The sequence below is a fragment of the Bubalus bubalis genome, chromosome 15, assembly GCF_019923935.1.
Source record: "Bubalus bubalis isolate 160015118507 breed Murrah chromosome 15, NDDB_SH_1, whole genome shotgun sequence".
NCBI lineage: Eukaryota > Metazoa > Chordata > Mammalia > Artiodactyla > Bovidae > Bubalus > Bubalus bubalis.
The window spans coordinates 24,209,784-24,224,116 of NC_059171.1; the positions used below are offsets into that span (position 1 = coordinate 24,209,784).

At 39.2% G+C, this 14,333-nt stretch overlaps 1 protein-coding gene across 8 annotated transcripts in view; it reads left to right on the forward strand.

Moving 5' to 3' along the window:
- OXR1 (oxidation resistance 1) overlaps positions 1 to 14,333 on the forward strand; it is a 543,504-nt gene that overhangs the window by 405,383 nt on the left and 123,788 nt on the right. The gene's annotated exons all lie outside the window — the stretch shown is intronic.

The window sequence follows — 14,333 nt, forward strand, 5'->3', positions numbered from 1 at the left end:
CATTCCAGTCCCCTATAATGAAAAGGACATCTTTTTTGGGTGTTAGTTCTAAAAGGTCTTGTAGGTCTTCATAGAACCGTTCAACTTCAGCTTCTTCAGCGTTACTGGGTGGGGCATAGACTTGGATTACTGTGACATTGAATGGTTTGCCTTGGAAATGAAGAGAGATCATTCTGTCGTTTTTGAGATTGCATCCAAGTACTGCATTTCGGACTCTTTTGTTGACTATGATGGCTACTCCATTTCTTCTGAGGGATTCCTGCCCGCAGTAGTAGATATAATGGTCATCTGAGTTAAATTCGCCCATTCCGGTCCATTTCAGTTCGCTGATTCCTAGAATGTCGACATTCACTCTTGCCATCTCTTGTTTGACCACTTCCAATTTGCCTTGATTCATGGACCTGATATTCCAGGTTCCTATGCAATATTGCTCTTTACAGCATCGGACCTCGCTTCTATCACCAGTCACATCCACAGCTGGGTATTGTTTTTGCTTTGGCTCCATCCCTTCCTTCTTTCTGGAGTTACTTCTCCACTGATCTCCAGTAGCATATTGGGCACCTACTGACCTGGGGAGTTTCTCTTTCAGTATCCTATCATTTTGCCTTTTCATACTGTTCATGGGGTTCTCAAGGCAAGAATACTGAAGTGGTTTGCCATTCCCTTCTCCAGTGGACCACATTCTGTCAGATCTCTCCACCATGACCCGCCCGTCTTGGGTTGCCCCACAGGCATGGCTTAGTTTCATTGAGTTAGACAAGGCTGTGGTCCTAGTGTAATTAGATTGACTAGTTTTCTGTGACTATGGTTTTAGTATTATCTAAACATACAAAGCTTTATTTTTCTCCTGTGTAAAGAAGTCCAGAAATAGGCAATCATTGGTAAAGATTCAGGATGTCAAGCTGGTGTCATTTTGAAATTTTCTTAGCCTTTTCCTCATTGTTCTCTGTGAACTACTATAGCTCTTGCCATCACATCCATCTTTCAGATAGGAGGAAGGTAACAGGCAGAAAGGGGTAAAACCCATATCAGTGAAGAAAAACTTATAGCAGATTTACACTTCTATCTTAGTTTCTAGAACTGTGTCACAGAACTACCTAGAAAAAGAAAGTGAAAAATTAGCTTTTTTGCTAAATGCACTGTCATCCAAAATAGAATCAAGAAGGAAGAAGGGCAGAATGGATAGTTAGTAGTCGGGCAGAGCAGCATTGATGAGGGGAAAATGAATGAGAATTTCAGCACATCAAAAAGCAGAATGTAATATATAAATATAAGTGACATATAAATAGAAGGGAAAGAGCTGTCTGTTTTAGAAGAAGACCGTAATGCATGCCTTTCTGCTTCTCTGGTCATTGGTGACAATAAAATAAGCATAAATTATTTTAAAAATCCATGGTGGGCATTTTAAAAATATACCAATAGGTGATAGAAATTTAACCTTAAAACACACCAGCTGCAAACTATTCTAACATCTTACTTTCTTACATGACCTCTGTGAACTCTTGCCATTCAGCCAGTTGCACAATCCAAATGTGGTCTCAGTTCAATTCAGTTCAGTTGCTCAGTTGTGTCCCACTCTTTGCAACCCCATGAATCACAGCACGCCAGGCCTCCCTGTCCATCACCAACTCCCAGAGTTCACTCAGACTCACGTCCATCGAGTCAGTGATGCCATCCAGCCATCTCATCCTCTGTCGTCCCCTTCTCCTCCTGCCCCCAATCCCTCCCAGCATCAGAGTCTTTTCCAATGAGTCAACTCTTCACATGAGGTCTCAGAGCACCTTAAAAGATGGGTCAGATATGCCTGATGTAGGACAAGACAGTTAAAATATTTCTACCTGGAAATCCCTGATGTGAATAGTTGGTTTAAAAAAGAGATTCCCCCCACCCCAGACAAAAGAGTGGGAGAAGGGGACTGAATTTTAAAAGTAAACCACATGGTATCATTTTTTGTGTATTCACCATTACAAGAACTTCAGACTTTTCTAGTGAAAAAACATTTATCCTTTGTCAGCTGACAGTGGTCTACACTGAAAAGTGTTTTTCAATGGAATCATGTGTAAAAAATTTTAGTTTCAAGAGTATTAGCACATAATCAAAATTAGAATTAAGGTTAAAAGCCAGAGATGAGCTAACTAATATCCTGAAGCCATCCACACAATAACCGTCTCTTATAGATCCAGATTCAGCAATAGCCAAATAGCTTATCAATGAAAGATATCAGGAACAGCAGAGCTCTCTACCAATACTACTAATAAAAACATCCAGACTCTTAAGAGCTCAGATAGACTTGAGATTAGTAAAGACATTTATTTCACTGAAAGATTTGAGATCACTACCCAGAAGTTTTCTTTTTGTTTTTAATCTCCTGGACTGTTTTATTTTACTCAGGAGCTATCTTAAAAACCTGGGGCATAGTGGAGAGGGGTAGAAAGCCATTGGCCTCTTATTTATACATGGATCAGAGTTGAGCCAATATTCAGTAAATGGACAGGACAGTTAAATGGAAATTTCTGGAAGTAACCTGTAGCATTATGCTCAAGAAAACATTAGACCAGTCCTCTGAAGGATTTTATTTTGGCCTTTTGCTGTGTAAAATGGGACCTAACCTCAAGTGTGAAGCCTGGAAGAATATACCACAAGGTCCAGAGAGCAAGGGAGAATCTTCTGGATCAAAGGTAATGGTTATCAGACATGGAAGTCATGGAAGGAGAAGAAACTGCTGATTAAATATCTCAAAGACAAATACAGGAATACTCCTGAGGCACCTGTGTGCAGGTCAAAAAGCAACAATTAAAACTGCACATGGAACAACAAACTGGCTCAAAATTGGGAAAGGAGTATGTCAAGGCTGTATATTGTCACCCTGCTTATTTAAATTCTATGCAGAGTACATCATGTGAAATACTGGGCTGAGTGAAGCCCAAGCTGGAATCAAGATTGCTAAGAGAAATATTGGAGAAGGTAGTGGCACCCCACTCCAGTACTCTTGCCTGGAAAATCCTGTGGATGGAGGAGCCTGGTAGGCTGCAGTCCATGGGGTCACTAAGAGTCGGATACAACTGAGCGACTTCACTTTCCCTTTTCACTTTCATGCTTTGGAGAAGGAAATGGCAACCCACTCCAGTGTTCTTGCCTGGAGAATCCCAGGGATGGGGGAGCCTGGTGGGCTGCTGTCTATGGGGTCACACAGAGTCGGACACGACTGAAGTGACTTAGCAGCAGCAGCAGCAGTAGCAAGAGAAATATCAATAATCTCAGATATGCAGATGACAGCACCCTAATGGCTGAAAGCGAAGAGGAACTAAAGAGCCTCTTGATGAAGATGAAAGAGGAAAATGAAAAGACTGACTTAAAACTCAACATTCAAAAAACTAAGATCATGGCATCTGGTCCCATCATTTCATGGCTAATAGATGGGGAAAAAGTAGAAACCGTGACAGACTTTATTTTCTTGAGCTCCAGAATCACCGCAGATGGTGACTGTAGCCATGAAATTAAAAGACACTTGCTCCTTAGAAGAAAAGCATAGCAAACCTAGACAGCGTATTAAAAATAAGAGACATCACTTTGCCGAAAAAGGTTCATCTAGTCAACTATGGTTTTTCAGTAGTCTTGTACAGATGTGGTAGGTAGACCATAAAGAAGGCTGAGCACCTAAAGAATTGATGCTTTCCAACTGTGGTGCTGGAGAAGACTCTTGAGAGTTCCTTGGACTGCAAGGAGATCAAACCAGTCAATCATAAAGGATCAGTCCTGAATATTCATTGGAAGGACTGATGCCAAAGCCGAAACTCCAATACTTTGGCCACCTGATGTAAAGAACCGACTTATTGGAAAAGACCCTGATGCTAAGAAAGAGTAAGGGCAGGAGGAGAAGGGGGTGACAGAGGATGAGATGGTTGGATGGTATCATCTATTCAATGGACATGAGTTTGAGCAAATTCCAAGAGATAGTGAAGGACAGGGAATCCTGGCGTGCTGCAAGTCCATGGGTTCGCAAAGAGTCGGACACATATGAATGACTAAACAACAACAGGTTCAAGAATGAAAGGGAGAGAAGATTAACATGTGAGTGGTAAGAGATATGGGGCAGGAAGGAGAGCTGGAAGATTATGGAAATGTTTAAAGTTTTTTAGATCTGAGTCTACACATCCAGGGGCTTCCCTGGTGGCTCAGTGATAAAGAATCTGCCTGCTATTGCAGGAGATGTGGGTTCAATCTTTGGATCAGGAAGATCCCCTGGAGAAGGAAATAGCAACCCACGCCAGTATTCTTGCCATCTGAGACTAAACAACAGTAGTAACTACACCTACACAATTAAAACCCATAGTTTTCTCACATCTCACAACTACTTTATAGTGATTCTTGATACCATAATATGAGGATGTTAACAGCCATTGTTTTTCTAAGTATGGATGGAACATGAAATTAAGAAGACAAATTAAGTATTTTTATTTTTTTTTAATTTTATTTTATTTTTAAACTTTAAATAATTGTATTAGTTTTGCCAAATATCAAAATGAATCCACCACAGGCACACATGTGTTCCCCATCCCGAACCCTCCTCCCTCCACCCTCCCCACACCATCCCTCTGGGTCGTCCCAGTGCACCAGCCCCAAGCATCCAGTATCGTGCATCGAACCTGGACTGGCAACTCATTTCATACATGATATTTTACATGTTTCAATGCCATTCTCCCAAATCTTCCCACCCTCTCCCTCTCCCACAGAGTCCATAAGACTGTTCTATACATCAGTGTCTCTTTTGCTGTCTCGTACACAGGGTTATTGTTACCATCTTTCTAAATTCCATATATGCATTAGTATACTGTATTGGTGTTTTTCTTTCTGGCTTACTTCACTCTGTATAATAGGCTCCAGTTTCATCCACCTCATTAGAACTGATTCAAATGTATTCTTTTTAATGGCTGAGTAATACTCCATTGTGTGTATGTACCATAGCTTTCTTATCCATTCATCTGCTGATGGACATCTAGGTTGTTTCCATGTCCTGGCTAGAAATAGTCACCCTTGAACTCTTATACATCTTGTTTTGCATTTATCTATTACTCTTTTCGGAGAAGGCAATGGCACCCCACTCCAGTACTCTTGCCTGGAAAATCCCATGGACGGAGGAGCCTCGTAGGCTGCACTCCATGGGGTCGCTAGGAGTTGGACACAACTGAGCGACTTCACTTTCACTTTTCACTTTAATGCACTGGAGAAGGAAATGGCAACCCACTCCAGTGTTCTTGCCTGGAGAATCCCAGGGACGGGCGAGCCTGGTGGGCTGCCATCTTTGGGGTCGCACAGAGTCTGACACGACTGAAGCGACTTAGCAGCATTACTCTTTTTAGGGTACACACACTCATAAATATCAAAATGTCTTTGTGGCTTTAATTTTAAATAGTTATAAATTGAATTGTAAATGGTAGAATATTTCATGGCTATGGGTCCAGACTGGAGCACTTAATGAACATTAATATGTTTTCATTGTGTCTGTTGATATTTTTTCATTTAATTCATTCAAAAATATTTATTGAATGGCCTCTGTGTGCCAGGAATGAGCTAGATCATGTCATAGAAGATCATAATCAGTCTAGTAAGAAAGATAAGAGCCTAAATAAAAACATATAAATGTTCAATCACTTTCAACATACTTTTACTTGGGAACATATTACTGATGCAGTGATTTAATCGCCATCTGAAAAAACTCCTTCAGTAAAGTTTTCTGAAGAAATTGCTATGTCTGCTATTTATTATGACATGTTATATAATGCTATGCTTCTCATCATAATACACTGTGAAAAAATATGCTAAAGACTTGCAGTTTGGAAACTGAAATAAAACAGAAGCACTGGGAATATTCTAGTTCATATGCTGGACAAGAAAACAGAAAATGTCTACACTCATTGAGAAAATGTTATTGATATGGTCCCTAAACCTAAACGGGTTTCCCTGGTGGCTCAGATGGTAAGGAATCCTACGGCAATGTGGGAGACCCAAGTTCGATCTCTCGATCGGGAAGATCCCCTGGAGAAGGGAATGGCAACCCACTCCAGTATTCTTGCCTGGAGAAATCCCATGAACACAGGAGCCCAGCAGGCTGTAATCCACGGGATCACAAAGAGTCGGACAAGACTGAGAGACGTACACTGTCACTAAAATTAAATATAGTTTGGGAAAGCAGAAGGTTTCCTAGGAAATGTAGATCTTGCAAATATTATTGATTTATTTTTGGCTGTGCTGTCTTCATTCCTGTGCGCGGGCTTTCTCTAGTTTCAGTGAGCAGGGGCTACTACCCATTTGCGATGCACAGACTTCTCGTTGCAATAGCTTCTCTTATTCAGGGCATGAGCTCTAGGCATGAGTTTCAGTAGTTGTGGAACCTTCCTGGAACAGAGATAAAACCCATGTCCCCTACATTGACAGGCGGATTCTTAAGCACTAGACCACTAGGGAAGTCCTTGCAAATGTTAAGAATGAAGAAAGATATAACATAATCCAATTAGGCCCACCATTCAGATTTTAATAAATGGTTGGGGGGGGATAAAATAATGATCTTAATGCTTAATGTGGAAGCAAATACTGCCTTCAGGTGTGATCACATAAGTACATACCTAGCTTTGCAGTGGCATCCACTGTGGGTGATGGGTCACATAATACATCTTCTGTGCCTTTATCTTTATATGGATGATTTGGAAAATTTCTGTGGCCTAAATTCTAAATTTTAATTTTAATAAAATTCAACCTTGTTTCTAAGTAGACTTATTCCATCTAATTCCTTTTTATGTTTGGCTCTGAATCAGTAATTTCAGGCTGCTGCTGCTAAGTCGCTTCAGTCGTGTCTGACTCTGTGCGACCCCATAGGCGGCAGCCCACCAGGCTCCCCTGTCCCTGGGATTCTCCAGGCAAGAACACTGGAGTGGGTTGCCATTTCCTTCTCCAATGCATGAAAGTGAAAAGTGAAAGTGAAGTCACTCAGTCGTGTCCAACCCTCAGTGACCCCATGGACTGCAGCCTACCAGGCTCCTCCGTCCATGGGATTTTCCAGGCAGGAGTACTGGAGTGGGGTGCCATTGCCTTCTCCAAATTTCAGGCTAAATGCAATCAAATGTCTGAAAATGAAACAAATTGCCTAATATGATGCTCTATTATCTGATAGTAGATGGATTGTCATTGTTAGCTAATTCTTATTCTGTATTGATTTGGTTTAGGTGCTGTGTGTATGTGTGTGTATATATATGTGTGTATGTATATATTGTTGCTGCTGCTGCTGCTGCTAAGTTGCTTCAGTTGCGTCCAACTCTTTTCAACCCCATAGACGGCAGCCCACCAGGCTCCGCCATCCCTGGGATTCTCCAGGCAAGAACACTGGAGTGGGTTGCCATTTCCTTCTCCAATGCATGAAAGTGAAAAGTGAAAGTGAAGTTGCTCAGTTGTGTCCGACTCTTTGCGACCCCATGGACTGCAGCCTACCAGGCTCCTCCATCCATGGGATTTTCCAGGCAAGAGTACTGGAGTGGGGTGCATGTATATATTACATGTGGTTTTAGGTGCTATATATGGGTGTGTATATATTATAGGTACTGAAAAAGGGGGGAGCACTTTTTATATACCACCTTTTTTTCATTTAAATTTTTACTGTGTTTTGTTAAGTTAGACATAGTTATATAGTCTAACATATGATTTCTAGTTTTTCTTTACTTGTATCACATGTAAATACTGATTCCCAAACACTACATAATTGTAAAATTATGGTAATGTCACTATTCCTCTGTTACCATATGGCTGTCTTGCAAATAAGTCTTCAAAAGTAATTGACTTTCAGACTATTCTCTTCAATTATTTTGATTTGCTGCTAGTACTCTTTGCCTATTCTACCTTCTTATCTTACTCTCCATATCATTAAACTAAGAGAATACATCTCTGAAACAAATACATTCATTGTCTCATAGGAAAGTCATTTGAGAAAATCAGGCTCAAAAGGAAAAAGAGCAAAGTGTAGAACAATATTGGGCTCCTTGCCTCATTTATTTTTGGCCCTGATCATCTGTGCCAGCGCTTGCTTGCAATGAAAGATGACTCTAAGTGATTCTGTGCTGATGGAATTTATTAGAAGAGAAGGAATAATTTACAAGTCATGGTTTCAACTTACTGCTGCAGACTTCTTGTCCATATAAATCATGTGTTGTGTTCATATATATAGTCACTCATAAAAAAAATTCAGAATGCACTGTGCTGTTGTGAATTGACCTAGGCTTTCTTCCCTAGCTTCTTAGATTTCCCAAAGTATCAAGTTTAATTTGGGGATTCTCTTCAAACTTCATAAGTTAAAAGAGAGATAAGGAAATATCAGAGTGTCCCATCAACTCAACTTCAGTAATCTTGAAGATTTGCTCTCTGACTAAACCCTAGTCCTAGTATCAATTACTGATAATGTACAAAAAGTTCTATACTTTATATAAGATTATATGCATGAACAACAAGTTTCCTTAGTTTTACGGTATCCACTTAAGATGGGTGATTTGGGCCATTTCATATTGTACAATTTTATTACCTAAATTTTATTAATGAACTGCCAAGAACTGATACTTTTCGAAAGACTTACTCGAGTTGATCTAATATTTTTTAAAGTCTTAATTTCTAGTTATGATACCCTGAAAAAGCATGGATAGGAAATCCTCCAAAAACAAATAATATTCTCCCCCTTATGATCCTGCCCAGTTCTATAGTCTGCACTGTACAGAAGGAGAGAAAAGCTATAGCTTCTAGGGGAGCCTAAAATGAAGGAAGAACTGAGGAGTTAGTTTTAGAACTTAGAAGGAAGTCTCAGAAACTAAAATATTTTAACTTGGAATAAAAAGATTACATAATCAATAACAATAATAATAGATTACATTTCTCGAACAAATGCCACATCATTCTTCGGTTACTCTATAAGAGGAGAGCATTATTATACTCATTTTACAGATAAGGAAACTGAGTCTTGGGAAAAATTAACTTTTCCAAAGTTGTATAAATAGTAAGTGATAGAGGTGAAGTTGAATCGCAGAAATCTGACTCTATAACCAGCTATTTAACACAGCAGTTGCCATAAAGCATGTGATATTCAGAAATAGGTGAGATTGAATCTATTCAAGGTTTAGAGCAAACATTATTCACAGAAACTAATGATATTAGAAGAGGAATAAATAATATCAAATGGAGACAAACATGGAAATTCAGACCATGGGCTATAGCCCAGCATCAGTGACCTGTTTCTGCAACAAGCCATTGGCCTGCACAAAACAAACAAACGCCAGCAGAGCCTTTGCTTGTATCTTACTGCTTCAAATACGGTCCATTTTGAGTCCAGCAACACTGACACCACCTAGACAGAAGATATCTCAGATCCTGCTTCAAGTCTTACTGAATCTTAAGATCCCTAAGTGATTCATTTGCACATTAGAGTTTGCAAAGCACTGGTCTAGATGACTAGAGACTGAAATACTTGTAACAGGTAGATCTTGTTTGGATTGTGATTCCACAAGCCAAGTGCAAAAAGACTTTTTCACCTATTGGAGAAATTGGGCATGGACTAGTTCCTGGCTTCTAAATGCTAATTTTATTTGGTGTGATAAGTAAACCTATCAAAAGTTCCAACAAAGGTCCATATAGTCAAAGCTTTGGTTTTTCCAGTAGTCATGTATGGATGTGAGAATTGGCCTGTAAAGGAAGCTGAACACTGAAGAACTGATGCTTTTGAACTGTGGTGCTGGAGAAGACTCTTGAGGGTCCCTGGACTGCAAAGAGATCAAACCAGTCAATCCTAAAGGAAATCAACCCTGAATATCATTGGAAGGACTGATGCTGAAGCTGAAGCTCCAATACTCTGGCCACCTGATGTGAAGAGCTGACACATTAGAGAAGACCCTGATACTGGGAAAGACTGAAGGCAGGAGGAGAAGGGGACAGCAGAGGACGAGATGGTTGGATGGCATCACCGACTTGATGGACAGGAGTTTGAGCAAGCTCCAGGAGATGGTGATGGACAGAGAAGCTTGGCATGCTGCAGTCCATGAGGTCTCAAAGAATCCTACATGACTGAGAGACTGAACAACAGAAAGGCACCTAATGGTTAATGATGAATGCCCAAATCACTTATTTTACTGCTTTTTTATATTTTATTTATTTATTTATGAGGTGGCACCAGGTCTTATGTGCAGCACCTGGAATCTTTGATCTTTGTTGTGGCATATGGGATCTAGTTCTCCAGCCAGGGATCGAACCCAGGCCACCGTGTTGGGTGCTTGGAGTCTTAGCCACTGGACCGCAAGGGAAGTTCCCAAATCTTTTAAAATGTAGACTTGTATACCTATAGATGTATATTACCTATATAGGGGTAAAATAATATGGCTGGAATTTGCTTTAAAACATTTTGGCAAAGACAGTAGCAGTAAGTGATACTAATGTGGTAAAATCTTGAAAATGTTTGAAACTGTCCTATTAGTTATTATGCTCTTGTGTCAACTTTTCAGTGTGTTAGAATATTTCATACATCTTAAAAAAATATCAAAATAATGCAAATCAAAACCACTATGAGGTACCATTTCACGCCAGTCAGAATGGCTGTGATCCAAAAGTCTACAAGCAATAAATGCTGGAGAGGGTGTGGGGAAAAGGGAATCCTCTTACACTGTTGGTGGGAATGCAAACTAGTACAGCCACTATGGAGAACAGTGTGGAGATTCCTTAAAAAACTGGAAATAGAACTGCCTTATGACCCAGCAATCCCACTGCTGGGCATACACACTGAGGAAACCAGAATTGAAAGAGGCATGTGTACCCCAATGTTCATCGCAGCACTGTTTATAATAGCCAGGACATGGAAGCAACCTAGATGTCCATCAGCAGACGAATGGATAAGAAAGCTATGGTACATACACACAATGGAGTATTACTCAGCCATTAAAAAGAATACATTTGAATCAGTTCTAATGAGGTAAATGAAACTGGAGCCTATTACACAGAGTGAAGTAAGCCAGAAAGAAAAACACCAATACAGTATACTAACGCATATATATGGAATTTAGAATTATGGTAACAATAACCCTGTATATGAGACAGCAAAAGAGACACTGATGTATAGAACAGTCTTTTGGACTCTGTGGGAGAGGGTGAGGGTGGGATGATTTGGGAGAATGGCATTGAAATATGTATAATATCATATATGAAACGAGTCGCCAGTCTAGGTTCGATGCACGATACTGGATGCTTGGGGCTGGTGCACTGGGACGACCCAGAGGGATGGTACAAGGAGGGAGGAGGGTTCAGGATGGGGAACATGTGTATACCTGTGGCGGATTCATGTTGATATATGGCAAAACCAATACAATATTGTAAAGGTAAATAATAAAATAAAATTAAAAAAAAATAATAAAATAAAAAAATGATTAAAAAATCAAAATAAATGAACTTATGCCCTAGAAATTGTAAAAATAACTAAAAGAAGTTTCTTATAGTAAAAAGGGCTAATCATGTAACAGGATGCTATTTTCTCCAAAGGATTTAAATATGTGCTGTTATTAGCACATATTTTTTCGTCTATGGGCAATTTTAGATATAGTCCTTGTAAAAACCAGAAGACTCAAAAAAAATCTGCCAAGCTCCCTTTCTCAAAATTGATTCTGTGGTAGATGTTATGCTTTGTGAATACTTTGGGCTGTTGGTCTTAGATTTAATGCCTTTGTTGTGTTTAAAAACAAGAAAAAGCAGTTGGTGATGCCTCTGATCTCACCGCATGTTTCCTCTCTTGCGGCATTCTTCAGTTTAATGGTTGATTGATGGAATGTTGAGCTACATAGTCATCCAAACCAGGCATTTAATAGAGAGTCCTGTACTGATCTCATTCTGTTGAGAATCTGTGCTTGTAAGTGCAGACTAAGGTCCTTTGATGTTACGTGATCAATAGGAAACCCTTTAAGCTCGTATGTATTTGTCATATAAAAAGGCATTCCTTTCAACATCATATAAACCCTTCATGTATCTAACCACTGAAAAGCATATCATTTTTTGTTTGTTTGTTTGTTTCTGGAAAAGGGGATAAAAGAGAATTCCACGAGCTATTAAAAAGAGAAACCAAGTACTTTTGCAGCTTATTAAATGGCAGTATTTGTGGCAATATGTTTTATATTTTCTGGCTCCTTCCTGTAGACACCAAAGAGTGGTTCTCAAAGACTAACTAATGAACTCTGCCAACATCCCCAGATGCAGACATTATACTGTTTACAGATGAACAACCGACGCCTGACTGGTTCAGTGGATGCCTTGTGAGTGAGTCAGAGGATGAGTGAGCAAGGTGCTTCCAGAAACCTTCCCATTTGAACCCCAAGTAGTTTTCCCAGCGTGGCACTGTATTTGGTCTATTGGCTTGGATTTGATGGAATAACTTAGATCTAAGGTTTTCCTTTGATGAATCTGTATTTGGAGGAATAAATGAATAATGGGACAGTGAAGGGAATCTGGGTGCTGACTTTGAATCAGAGAATGACTGACACTCAGGTGCCGCTCCGTACACTTCTGTAATTTAGGTTGTGCCCCAAGAGTCTCCCTATTTATAAAAAGCTGCTTTGTTAGATGTCTGTGGTTTTTTATTTTGACTTAAGATCTTTTTTTCTCCCTCTTCCTATTCTTCCTGGTAGATGGCCAGTCACCTAGTCTTTCTTTCTCTGTTCTTTCCACGAAAACAGCCTCTTATGAAATTTTCCGTATTGCCCATTAGCCCTCAAAAACCTGTTAGTTAAACTATGAGCTTTTCTCTTTTTTTATTGAAGTATCACTGACTTACAGTGTTGTGTTAGTTCTGGTCTGGAGCAAAGTATTCAGATATATTTCTATATATATTAATATCTATATAGAGCTATATTCATTTTCATATTCTTTTCCATTATTGTTTATTACAAGATATTGAATATAGTTCCCTGTGATAGGGAACAGTAGGACCTTGTTGTCTATCTATTTTAAATAGAAGAGTTTTTATCTGCCAATCCCATGCTCGTAATTTACCCCCTCCCTTTTCCTTTACCACATAAGTTTGTTTTCTATGTCTGTGAGTCTGTTTTTATTTTGTAAATAAACCTATTTGTGTCATATTCTAGATTCTATGCATAAGTGATAACATGGTGTTTGTCTTTCTCTTTCAGACTTACTTCACTTAGTATCATAATCTCTAGGTCCATCCATGTTGCTGCAAATATACACAATATATTGTGTATATACCACATCTTCTTTATCCATTCATCAGTGGATGTATATTTATGTTTCTCCTATATCTTGGCTATTGTAAATAGTGCTGCTATGGACATTGGGGGTGCGTGTATTTTTGCAATTAAGAGTTTTCACCTTTTATGGATATATGCCCAGGAGTAGGATTGCTGGATCATATGACAACTCTATTTTTAGTTTTTTGAGGAACCACCACACTATTGTCCATAGTGGCTGCACCAATTTACATTTCCAGGAACAGTGTAGGAGGGTTCCGTATTCTCACACCCTCACCAGCATTTATTATTTGTGGACTTTTTGATGATGGCCATTCTGATGAGCGTGAGGTAATACCTCATTATAGTTTTGATCTGCATTTCTCTAAAAATTGAGATTTGTCTGCAAACCTCTTCCACTCCTTAGCTTGTTTGTTTTGCCACAGCATAGCACAATATTATCATCTTTTTCTGGAGAATTATTATTAGAACAACTTGTTGTTTTTCCTAAGAGTTTTTCCTACTGTTAAAATTATTATCATAAAATATAACAATATTTCAAAAGCTCTAAAATACCTTTATTACTGGAGATGAGTTTTATAGGAAGCATGATGCAAAGTTTCATAGCCCCCAAATTAATAAACATACAATTAATAACTATTATATATCCTTTTGCTATTTTAAAAGAATATCATATTTAAAAAAAAAAAACAGAGAAATAAGATGGTCAGAGAGTACTGTGCTGCTGTGCTTACTCAGTTGTATGTCTGATTCTTTGCAACCCCATAGACTGTAGCTCACTAGGCTTTTCTGTCCATGGGGATTCTTCTAGGCAAGAATACTGGAGTGGGTTGCCATGCCCTCCTCCAGGCAGAGAGTACTATTTAAGGATGATTTCCCCCTCAAAAAGGTAACATCAAGACCGATATAAAAATGAACGTGTTAAATACTTTATTTAACTCATTACTTAAGGAAGCAATAAGATGCTACAAAAAGATGTTACAGCCAACTTAAAGGAGGATCCAAATAGACATAGACATGGCTTACTGGAATGCGCGTGCAGATGGGGACACACTCTTCCACTGTTGC